The 12,787-nt window shown below is 44.9% G+C and overlaps 1 protein-coding gene across 1 annotated transcript in view; it reads left to right on the top strand.

Annotated features, from left to right (window-relative positions):
- The first annotated feature begins 12,731 nt into the window (after window positions 1-12,731).
- The window catches only part of LOC135623248 (wall-associated receptor kinase 2-like), a 3,345-nt gene continuing 3,289 nt past the window's right edge, over window positions 12,732-12,787 (top strand). Inside the window, exon 1 of the mRNA XM_065125998.1 lies at window positions 12,732-12,787. This exon is cut by the window's right edge and continues 950 nt beyond it. The gene's annotated coding sequence lies outside the window, so the exon portion shown is untranslated.

Raw genomic sequence — 12,787 nt, 5'->3', positions numbered from 1 at the left:
CAGGCGGAATGCATCTTTTTGGTGGGAAAATCTGAAGAAACAAAGAGAACGTGAGGGGAAGAGTAAGATCGTTACATGGGAGAAAATGAAAAGGGAGCTAAAGAGAAAATATTTACCTGATAATTATAGACAAGAGATCTTTCTCAAAATACATGATTTCAAGCAAAAAGATCTTAGTGTAGAGGAGTACACTACAGAATTTGATAATTTGATGTTAAAAGGAGAGTTTGTGGAACCGGAAGAGCAAACAATTGCAAGATACTTAGGAGGTCTGAAGTATGAGATTTCTAAAGTTGTTCAGCTACAGCCATATTGGTCTTTAAATGATGTGAGCAAGCTGGCATTAAAAGTTGAAAAGCGACAGAAGTTTGAAAAGATTTTTCGGTATGGCTCAAAAGAAGGCTACACAAAAGGAGGAAATTCCAAGCCTACTGTCCAAAGCAAGGTGATATCGAAGGTGCAAGAAAAGGGTGAAGAGTCTGCTGGCAACAAAAAAATACCTAATTCTTCTACCCCAAGTGGCCGAAAATGCTTCAAATGTCATGGTTTTGGGCATATTGCTTCGGATTGTCCAAATAGGAGGATTGTAACTTTGGTTGAAGATCATAGTGATGGAGGCGAAGATGAAGCTGACAACGAACCAAAATACGATGATGATGAGGAAGAGATTACTTATGCTGATCATGGTTTGTCTATTGTATTGCAACGTAGTTTACAAGTGTCATATGTGGCCGACGATGAAAGTTGGGTGAGAAAAAATGTGTTTCACACTAAATGCACTTCTCTTGGCAAGGTGTGCTTGGTGATCAAAGGTGTGCTTTGAGAACGTGGTTTCTTTGGAGATGGTGCAAAAGCTGAAGTTGGATACGATCTCTCATCCACATCCATACCAATTATGTTGGTTGCAAAAAGGAAATGACATCAAGGTAACTAAAAGATGTTTAATTTCATTTTCTATTGGCAAGTATTATAAAGATAAAGTGTGGTGTGATGTTGCCCCTATGGATGCTTGTCATTTACTATTCAGAAGACCTTGGCATTATGATAGAAGAGTGTTGTATGATGGTTATAAACATACTTATTTTTTTAAAGTGAATGAAAAGAAGATTATCTTAGCTCCATTACAACCTTCCGAAATCAGTGCGCCAAAGAAGGAAGTTAATGCTTTTATTTCTTATAGAGAATGCAGATATGAATTGGATAAGGGCGGTCATGTTTTGGCCCTAATGGTAGTAGAGGAGAACGAACAACATAAGGAGACACCGAAAATCATGCAACCAATCCTAGAAGAATTTCAAGATGTTATACCGGAAGAGATTCCACATGGCCTTCCACCCTTGAGAGATATCCAACATCACATTGATCTTATTCCTGGGGCTGTTCTACCTAATAAGGCAGCATATAGAATGAGTCCTAAGGAGCATGAAGAACTTCAAAGGCAAGTTGATGAATTGGTTAAAAAAGGGTTAATCCGGGAGAGCATGAGTCCTTGTGCGGTTCCTGCTTTGTTAGTGCCTAAGAAGGATGGTTCTTGGAGAATGTGCGTGGACAGTCGCACCATCAACAAAATCACAGTGGACTATCGCTTTCCTATTCCAAGGTTAGATGATTTACTTGATCAATTGTGTGGTGCTTATATTTTCTCTAAAATTGATTTGAGGAGTGGCTATCACCAAATAAGAATGAGGCCCGGAGATGAGTGGAAAACAACGTTTAAAACTAGAGAAGGCTTATATGAATGGTTGGTTATGCCATTTGGACTATCTAATGCTCCTAGCACATTCATGAGATTTATGAATCACATACTTAAGCCATGCATTGGAATATTTGTTGTAGTTTATTTTGATGATATATTGGTGTACAGCAAGAGCGAAGAGGAGCATATGAGTCATCTGAAAGAGATCTTTCTTATTTTGAGGCAGCAAAAACTTTATGCTAATCTAAAGAAATGTGATTTCTTTACTTCTAGTATGGTGTTTTTGGGGTATGTTGTTTCAAAAGATGGAATCATGATGGATCAAAGCAAGGTTGAAGCTATTCTCAATTGGCCAACACCTGCTTCATTACATGATGTGAGGAGTTTCCATGGCTTAACATTTTTTTATAGAAGATTCATCAAGAGTTTCAGCTCTATTGTCGCTCCAATCACCGAATGTCTGAAATGTGATAAATTCAAATGGACTAATGAGGCTAATGATGCTTTTGAGCTTTTAAAAAGAAAGGTTACTGAAGCTCCTATCTTAGTTCTACCAAATTTTGACAATGTGTTTGAAGTTGAATGTGATGCATCTAATGTGGGAATTGGTGCTGTTTTGAGTCAAGACGGAAAGCCCATTGCATTTTTTAGTGAAAAGCTGAATGATACGAGAAAGAAATACTCTACTTATGATAAGGAGTTTTATGCGATTTATCGAGCTTTGTCTCATTGGAGTCAATATCTTCTCGCCAAGCCATTTGTTCTATATTCTGATCACGAGGCATTAAAGTTCATTAATCATCAGCACAAGCTAAACAAGAGGCATGCAGCTTGGGTGGAGTTCTTACAATCTTACAACTTTACAATCAAGCACAAATCTGGTGTTCAAAATGTAGTTGCTGACGCATTGAGCAGAAAGCATTCTTTATTATCAGCAATGGAAGTCAAAGTGGTTGGATTTGACACATTCAAAGATCTATATGAGAATGATGTGGATTTTGGCTCGATATGGCAGAATTGCAAATCAGGTTCCTGTCAACAATTTTCGATCTTTGATGGTTTTCTTTTTCGAGCTAATGCTTTATGTGTTCCATCTTGTTCTTTGAGACAAGTAATTCTAGCTGAAGCTCATGGTGGTGTTTTGGGAGGACATTTCGGCAGGGACAAGACTCTAGCTCTTGTTCAATCAAATTTCTACTAGCCTAAAATGTTCAGAGATGTGGATAGACATGTGAAGCAATGCCGATTGTGTCATTTGGCAAAAACAAGAAGTCAAAATTCTGGTTTGTACACTCCATTGCAAGTGCCAAATGCTCCATGGGAGGATGTGAGTCTTGATTTCATCTTAGGACTACCAAGAACTCAAAAGAACAAGGATTCTATCATGGTTGTTGTTGACAGATTTTCAAAAATGTCTCACTTTGTTCCATGCAATAAATCAAATGATGCATCTCATATTGCTGATTTATATTTTAAGGAGATTGTTAAATTGCATGGTATTCCAAGAACTATGGTGTCTGATCGAGATTCAAAATTTGTTAGTCATTTTTGGAGAACTCTTTGGAGGAAGCTGGGTACTTCTTTGAATTTCAGCAGCTCGCATCATCCACAAACCGATGGGCAAATTGAGGTAACAAACCGAAGCTTGGGAAATTTGCTTAGAAGCTATGTTGGCAAGAATATTAAGCAATGGGATGTCATTCTTCCACAAATTGAGTTTGCCTACAATCGTTCTATGCATCATAGTATTGGTAAGAGTCCTTTTGAGGTAGTTTATGGTGCTAATCCTGCTGGTCCTTTGGACTTAATCCCTCATTCTACAACAAAGCAATTTAGTGGAGATGCTGATGAAAGAGCTAAGCAGATAAAGAAGCTACATGAGGGTGTGAAAGCAACCATTGAGAAACAAAATGAGAGGTACATGCAAGCTGCTAACAAACACAGAAAACTTGTGGAGTTTAATGCAGGTGATTTGGTCTGGATTCATCTAAGGAAGGAGAGGTTTCCGTCGGGAAAATTTGGAAAATTGAAACCAAAGGCTGATGGTCCATTCAAGGTGCTTAAGAGAATTGGTCGAAATGCTTATGAGATAGAGCTACCTGAAGATTACGGAGTATCCCCTGTTGAATCTCGGATTTTGATGATGAAGTCAATTGTCATTTGCTTTCGAAATTTTTGCTAGCTTGCATAATATAGAACTTGCTATCTTGAACATTACCAAAAGTGCTATCTTATATGCTATAAAACTTGCATATCTAAAACTTGATAGCATGAATGTTCTAAGCATGATGTAACACTTGCTAAATCTTCTAGCTCCAAGATTGCATGATGATAAAACTTGATATTATGATTTTCATGCAAAGAGTTGAACCAATATCACACACAAACACTTGATTGTGATACTTCTCCTTTTTGTTGATGACAAAGGGGGAGAAGTATGTTGATGAAAGTATGTTGATAACATGACATGTGATGCATAAGTTTATGCATATGTTCATGTTGATGTATTGCAAGTATTCATGATGAATATTGCAATGACTTGAATTCAGTTTGAATTCAAGGTTCTATCAATATGGCATATTGATAGGGGGAGTTTGTTTAAACTCCGGGAGTTAAGTTTAACTCCGTCATCAAGTGGTTGTCATCATCAAAAAGGGGGAGATTGTTGAATCTCGTATTTTGATGATGAAACTACTTGATATATGTTTATGATTTAATCTGCGTTTTGAGTGACGCAGGATGCTTCGATCAGGATGAGACAATTAAAGCAGGAAAATCATGTTGTGCCGAAGGAACATGTCAGAAGATTGGACGTCGGGCCGGTGGATCGGTCGGCGTATCGACAGAAGGCTTCGGGCCGTGGACTCGGGCATCGGGCCAAGAAGAGCGGGTATTGTGCCAAGGATATCGGAGTTGCGGAGTCAACTGGCCGATTGGGCAATAGGCTGCACGAGAGGACGATGAGCCGAAGAATCGGACGAAGCGTCGAGGGACCAATGACATGTCGGACAACTTGGTTAATTGCTTAGGATTAATTGTCTCGATTGAAGTTTTGTTTTGTTGTGCAGGATTAACTATGATAACAATGAAGACATTTTCTAAGCTATTACAAAGTCCGCAAGTCAAGACTTCTTCTAGCGAGCTTCCGGCAAACTTCCGGCGGTCTTCCGATGAACTCTCGAAAACCATTCTGCGGACTCCCGGCAAGCTCCTAGACTTCACGATTTGATCTTAGCGAGTTCCAACGAGCTTCGTCGGCAAGCTCCGCTCTTTCTCGGCGAGCTCCGTGAACTTCCAACGAACCTTCCAGGGAGCTTGCCGAAGGGTTTTTCGGAAGCTCGCCAGTTGACTCCGCAACTCCGATATCCTTGGCACAATACCCGCTCTTCTTGGCCCGATGCCCGAGTCCACGACCCGAAGCCTTCTGTCGATACGTCGACCGATCCACTGGCCCGACGTCCAATCTTCTGACATGTTCCTTCGGCACAATATGATTTTCCTGCTTTAATTGTCTCATCCTGATCGAAGCATCCTGCGTCACTCAAAACGCAGATTAAATCATAAACATATATCAAGTAGTTTCATCATCAAAATACGAGATTCAACAATCTCCCCCTTTTTGATGATGACAACCACTTGATGATGGAGTTAAACTTAACTCCCGGAGTTTAAACAAACTCCCCCTATCAATATGCCATATTGATAGAACCTTGAATTCAAACTGAATTCAAGTCATTGCAATATTCATCATGAATACATGCAATACGTCAACATAAACTTATGCATAAACTTATGCATCACATGTCATGTCATCAACATACTTCTCCCCCTTTGTCATCAACAAAAAGGAGAAGTACTACAAACAAGTGTGTGTGATATTGGTTCAACTCATTGCATGAAAATCATACTATCAAGTTTTATCATCATGCAATCTTGGAGCTAGAAGATTTAGCAAGTGTTATATAATGCTTAGAACATTCATGCTATCAAGTTTTAGATATGCAAGTTTTATAGCATATAAGATAGCACTTTTGGTAATGTTCAAGATAGCAAGTTCTATATTATGCAAGCTAGCAAATTAGAGATGTTCAAGAAGGCAACTCTTGAACATGCTATCTTGGACATGCTATATTATTCAAGAAGGCAACGTCATCAAGCGGTTGTTCAAAAATTTAACTCCGTCAAAAATTTAAGCTCCTAGACTTCACGATTTGTTCTTAGCGAGTTCCAACGAGCTTCTTCGGCAAGCTCCGATCTTTCTCGGCGAGCTCCGCGAACTCCCAACGAATCTTCGGACTTCCATCGAACTCTCGAACTCGCAACAAATCCTTCGCGCTTGACTCCGACACTTTGTTTCGCTTTATGTCTTCATCGTTATCATAGTTAATCCTGCACAATTAAAACAAAACTTCAATCGAGACAATTAATCCTAAGCAATTAACCAAGTTGTCCGACATGTCATTGGTCCCTCGACGCTTCGTCCGATTCTTCGGCGCATCGTCCTCTCGTGCAGCCTATTGCCCAATCGGCCAGTTGACTCCGCAACTCCGATATCCTTGGCACAATACCCGCTCTTCTTGGCCCGATGCCCGAGTCCACGGCCCGAAGCCTTCTGTCGATACGTCGACCGATCCACTGGCCCGACGTCCAATCTTCTGACATGTTCCTTTGGCACAATATGATTTTCCTGCTTTAATTGTCTCATCCTGATCGAAGCATCCTGCGTCACTCAAAACGCAGATTAAATCATAAACATATATCAAGTAGTTTCATCATCAAAATACGAGATTCAACAATCTCCCCCTTTTTGATGATGACAACCACTTGATGACGGAGTTAAATTTGCTAGCTTATTCAACAATCTCCCCATAATATAGCTTATTCAAGAATTTGCTAGCTTATTCAAGAAGGCAACTCTTGAACATGCTATATTATTCAACAATCTCCCCATTCTGATCAAATCCCAGAATTCTGGGATCAGGCGGTTGCACCTCTCGACTGGAGAGGTGGCACCGCCTGGCAGAGCTCGAAGACTGAGCTCTGCCGATTGCTTCTCTCTGCCAGAGCTCGAAGACTGAGCTCGATGGTTGCATCACCTGGCAGAGCTCGAAGACTGAGCTTGGTGATTGCATCACCTGGCAGAGCTCGAAACAGAGCTCGGTGGTTGCATCACCTGGCAGAGCTCCAAGCTGAGCTCAGGCTGATCCACCTCTCTGCCAGAGCTCGAAGACTGAGCTTGGTGAATGCATCACCTGGCAGAGCTCGAGACTGAGCTCAGGCTGATGCACCTCTCTGCCAGAGCTCGAAGACTGAGCTCGGTGGTTGCATCGCCTGGCAGAGCTCGGAACTTGAGCTCTGGCGGTGCAACCTCTTGGCTGGGGCGGTTGCACCTCCCAGCCTCGTAGCCCAGGCGGTTGCACCTCCTGGCTGGGGCGGTTGCACCTCTCAACCCCACAGCCCAGGCGGTTGCACCTCCTGGCTGGGGCGGTTGCACCTCTCAACCCCACAGCCCAGGCGGTTGCACCTCCTGGCTGGGGCGGTTGCACCTCCCAACCTCGCAGGAAGACATAGCCTGGGCGGTGCTACCTCCAAGCTGGAGAGGTGGCACCTCTTCACTATTCCAGCTCACTTGGTTTGGCTCCAAACTTGGTCCAAACCAGTCCGAACTTGGGCCTAATTGGCCCCTACTTGGGTTATAGGATTAACACCTAATCCTAACCCTAATTAACGTGCTAACTATGAATTTAAAGACATTTTCTAAGCTATTTCAAAGTCCGCAAGTCAAGACTTCTTCTAGCGAGCTTCCGGCAAACTTCCGGCGGTCTTCCGATGAACTCTCGGAAACCATTCTGCGGACTCCCGGCAAGCTCCTAGACTTCACGATTTGTTCTTAGCGAGTTCCAACGAGCTTCTTCGGCAAGCTCCGATCTTCCGAAAAACCCTTCGGCAAGCTCCCTGGAAGGTTCGTTGGAAGTTCACGGAGCTCGCCGAGAAAGAGCGGAGCTTGCCGACGAAGCTCGTTGGAACTCGCTAAGATCAAATCGTGAAGTCTAGGAGCTTGCCGGGAGTCCGCAGAATGGTTTCCGAGAGTTCATCGGAAGACCGCCGGAAGTTTGCCGGAAGCTCGCTAGAAGAAGTCTTGACTTGCGGACTTTGTAATAGCTTAGAAAATGTCTTCATTGTTATCATAGTTAATCCTGCACAACAAAACAAAACTTCAATCGAGACAATTAATCCTAAGCAATTAACCAAGTTGTCCGACATGTCATTGGTCCCTCGACGCTTCGTTCGATTCTTCGGCTCATCGTCCTCTCGTGCAGCCTATTGCCCAATCGGCCAGTTGACTCCGCAACTCCGATATCCTTGGCACAATACCCGCTCTTCTTGGCCCGATGCCCGAGTCCACGGCCCGAAGCCTTCTGTCGATACGCCGACCGATCCACCGGCCCGACGTCCAATCTTCTGACATGTTCCTTCGGCACAACATGATTTTCCTACTTTAATTGTCTCATCCTGATCGAAGCATCCTGCGTCACTCAAAACGCAGATTAAATCATAAACATATATCAAGTAGTTTCATCATCAAAATACGAGATTCAACATCCCCAACATTTAATGTGGCTGATTTGAGTCCTTTTTATAATCATGTTGATGAATCAAACGAAGACTTGAGGACAAGTTTCATTCAACCGGGGGAGATTAACACGGGAGTGTCTAATTTACTACAATCTGATTATATGAGCCTTGATTATGATCTAGTATCTTTTTCGGCCAATAATGATGCCTCATAATCTTTATCTCAGCACACTCTAATATGACAGCTCATCAGCATATTCTCTGCACAAAGTTAAAGCTGTTTCAAGGTGCTTTTCTTCAAGACAAAGGAATGCATTAAAGGAGTTGGTTGGCAGCTGTGAACATTTCTTCATTACCAATGAGTGCATTAAAATAGTTGGTTAGTAGCTGTAAACACTTAATTTCGAAATTTCCTATGCATGAAGGGTTGTTTCATGCACTAGTATTTATTTTGGTGTTTAGGACTTAGAAAGGACTTTTTAGAAAACTAAGGATATTGGCAGAAGCTCTCTTGGAGTGCTCTTGTGAACTCTGTATCTCTTGGAAGTGTCCTTGAGTGGTGAGTCTTTTACTTTCAGTTCTGTATCCTTGCTTATTATCATTAGGGTGGTGATCTTCTATATCCCTTTTGATTTTTAAACTTGGTGGTGAACTATTTTACGTTTTACCAAAGTTTCTTCACGAGTTCGTTCATTACCTTCTGTGACATTTTCTTTCTGAACAACTGTTCTATCGGTGTTCTTTCAAAATCCATTCTGCAATTCTACCCTCCCCGGTATCAGTGATATCCTCCAATGATGGAGGCACTCCTCGATGACGGGGTGCAGCGGGAACCGTAGCCCCGCCTCAAAGGCCCCTACGATCAGCCCAAACCCATCGAGAAACTGATTGTATAGTCATTGCCCAAGCCGAGGGGCGTGAATGTCATAACACTCCGGGATTTGATAACAATCCCGGAGTACCCTCAAAAGATCCTCAGTCACCACCGAGTCCACATCGTGCCACGATTTGAGAGTTTCAAGCGCGGTAGAGATCACTGTGCCCTCCGAGGGAGAGCTACCAGAGGACACACTGATGACTTCAGCTCACAGGCCCCTAGAGGAAGAAGATGAAGATGAAGACGGAGACATCCCGACCTCAAAGTTGGAAGAAAGAAGCCGGGGCGCGGGATGAAGGACTGAAGCAAAAGTGATGGCAACTGCTCTGGAAGGGGCTTATAAAGGGCAGACTACTCCACTGCGAGACGACGATTGGGCTTCCCGAGGAAAGAGATGGTCGCAGCATTTAAAACTCATCATAACCCCTCGGATTCGTCGGCCTCGGAGCTCCCACCAAACGGCACCTCATCACCTGAAATCTCCCGTCGGAGGCCATTCGAAGCAAAAGTTTCCCGCCAGGTCCCGTGCCGCTCCACTTGGCTCGCCACGTGACACAATGGCATTTGGGGAAAATCTGATGCGCCGCCCAACAATGCCACCCAGCCTTCACTCGACCCACAAATCTAGCCCTCGCCCGAGTCGCTCCAGATCGGTTCCAAACTTGCGACCCGCCGGCACCAAAACCTAAGTCCGAGATCAGTCACTCGGCCCACAGGCACAGTCTTTAACCGAGTTGCTCCAGCTTGATCCTCGACTTGCGACTCGCCAAATCTCTCGCCCAGGTCACTCCAGATAGGTTCCCGACTTGCGACCCATCGGCACCAAAACCTAATTCTAAGGTCAGTCACTCGGCCCACAGGCGCAGTCTTTAACCGAGTCGCTCCAGCTCGATCCTCGACTTGCGACTCGCCAAATCTCTCGTATGGGTCGTTCTAGATCAGTTCCCGACTTGTGACCCGTCGGCACCAAAACCTGAGTCCGAGATCAGTCACTCGACCCACAGGCACAGTCTTTAACCGAGTCACTCCAGCTCGATCTTCAACTTGCGGCTTGCCAAATCTCTCGCCCGGGTCACTCCAGATCGGTTCCCAACTTGTGACCTGCCGGCACCAAAACCTGAGTCCGAGATCAGTCACTCAGCACAGTCTTTAACCGAGTCACTCCAGCTCGATCCTTGACTTACGACTCGCTAAATCTCTCGCCTGGGTCACTCTAGATCAGTTCCCGACTTGCGACCCGCCGGCACCAAAACCTGAGTCCGAGGTCAGTCACTCGTCCCACAGGCACAATATTTAACCGAGTTGCTCCAGCTCGATCCTCGACTTGCGACTCGCCAAATCTCTCGCCCAGGTCGCTCCAGATCGGTTCCCGACTTGCGACCCATCGGCACTAAAACTTGAGTCCAAGATCAATCACTCAGCCCACAGGCACAGTCTTTAACCAAGTCGCTCCAGCTCGATCCCCGACTTGCGACTCGCTAAATCTCTCGCCCGGGTTGCTCCAGATCGGTTCCCGACTTGCAACCCGCCGGCACCAAAACCCGAGTCCGAGATCAGTCACTCGGCCCACAAGCACAGTCTTTAATCGAGTCGCTCCAGCTAAATCCTCGACTTGCGACTCGCCAAATCTCTCGCCTGGGTCGCTCCAAATTGGCTCCCGACTTGCGACCTGCCAACACCAAAACCTAAATCTGAGATCAGTCACTCGGCCCACGGGCCCAGTCTTTAACCGAGTCGCTCTAGCTCGATCCTTAGACTTGCGACTCGACAAATCCCTAACCGAGTCACTCCAGCTCGATCCTCAGACTTGTAACTTGATGAATCTCTAACAGAGTCGCTCTAGCTCGATCCTCAAACTTGCAACTTGACGAATCTCTAACTGACTCACTCTAGTTCGATCTCCGACTTGTGACTCGTCAAATCTCTAACCGAGTCGCTCCAGCTCGATCTCCGACTTTCGACTTGTCAGATCTCTTACCGAGTCACTCCAGCTTGATCTCCGACTCATGACTCACCGGCCCTAACTCCGAGCCGCGCCAAATCGGTTATCCGACTTACGACATGTCGGTCTCGTCTCACCTGGTCTCGGTCGCCTGACCAATAGAGCCAACCTCTCCTGAGGCACGAGACGCCGCCCCTCCAAACTGTCTCACGACGGGCCAATCCAACTTTCCCTCATAAGCGACCAATACCTCCGTAGCATTCCGACCAAAGCATGCCTCTCGCCTCCTCAGGGACCCCACGACACGCCTTGATGGGGGGGTGGGAGGAGGAGAAGTGATAAGATATATTTTGGGTCCAAGATACGTCACGACCGATGTCACGCAGCGCTATAGCCGAGTCAGCAAGGGGAGCACCCCCACGTGCCAAGTCAGAACCCGTACCAAAGCGTTGTTTGGTATGTCCCGTCCCGGAAGCTCGGGACGGCGTTGTCTGGCGCCGTTCCGCGCGCCCCGGGACGGTAGCCGCACAAAAGTGTCATCTCATCCCTCGAGGATCGGTCGCCACGCCAAACCCACGTACGACCGACCCTCGTACAGTAGTATAAAAGCCCCCAATCGGCATCCGACTAGGAGGAGAAAAAAAGAAGAGAAAAACAACTACTGACTTGCTCGTCGGAGGGGCCAAAGTCGGGAATCACCCGACGAAGATCATTTTTGCAGGAAAGCGACCACCCTCAAACTGCGAGCGTCTCATCCTGAGAATTGCCATCCAGCGTATGAAGGTGAGCTGCCAACCAGCCTGGAGACATAGAGACGCTGCTCAACACAGACGATGCCCGGACCGAGAAACGCTGATCAACACCCTGTCGTGAGGGCCCGGCCTACCTCGGCATCCAGCTCAGCCGACAAAAGACTCCCGACATCGACTCGTGGACCAAGCCGTGCTGACTCATCAGTCATAGCACATTTGTTCACCAACAACTTGTACATATCCAATTAAAGCTATTCTTTCATACGGCTGATGTCTTGGATGCTACGGTTCAAACATTATTGAAATATTGTGTGGTTGAACTCATTCTTATGTAAACACTGAGTTTATTTAGTTTCTGTTATTGCTTATAAAATATGGTGGCAAATATGGCAGGCATTATGGCAGTTCTCAATGGTGTGTATTAAGAATTTTTTTTCCCTATTTTTAAAGCTCAACAAAGGATAAAAATGCTGTGTCACGTAAGACATACAATGAAACGTAACAGTATATCTAGTAGCATCAGCAGTCTTGCAGCAAAATGCATGTAAAATCAATATTTTGATGTTGGGAGGTACGCATTCAAAATTTCCAATCTAGCTAATCTTAGATGCGTTGACTATGAGCTGCGATGGACGACCGACTTGGGTTCATAATGCATATGAATGTATTATATTATTTCAAGAACCATTAAAATAAGCATTACAATAGTTGTGAGTTGATCGATTCTTCCAGAAGCAGCATGCTTTGTTCAGATGTCTGTGGGTGAAACAAACTGTCTTATCGCGATCATAAACGACTCTATCGATTTTTTTATCTGCATGACCCACTTCCTACGCGACAGAACATGTCGATATTAATCGTCGGAAGTAAGTCTTCTTACGCACTCGCTGCCAGAGGTTGACTGACTCAATGCTCGCTGCCAGAGGTTGACGGACTCGTTCCGA

Source organism: Musa acuminata, chromosome BXJ2-9 (genome assembly GCF_036884655.1).
Source record: "Musa acuminata AAA Group cultivar baxijiao chromosome BXJ2-9, Cavendish_Baxijiao_AAA, whole genome shotgun sequence".
Lineage (NCBI taxonomy): Eukaryota > Viridiplantae > Streptophyta > Magnoliopsida > Zingiberales > Musaceae > Musa > Musa acuminata.
The sequence above is the reverse complement of the archived record's forward strand: the minus strand, read 5'-3'. Positions and strand labels throughout refer to the sequence as shown.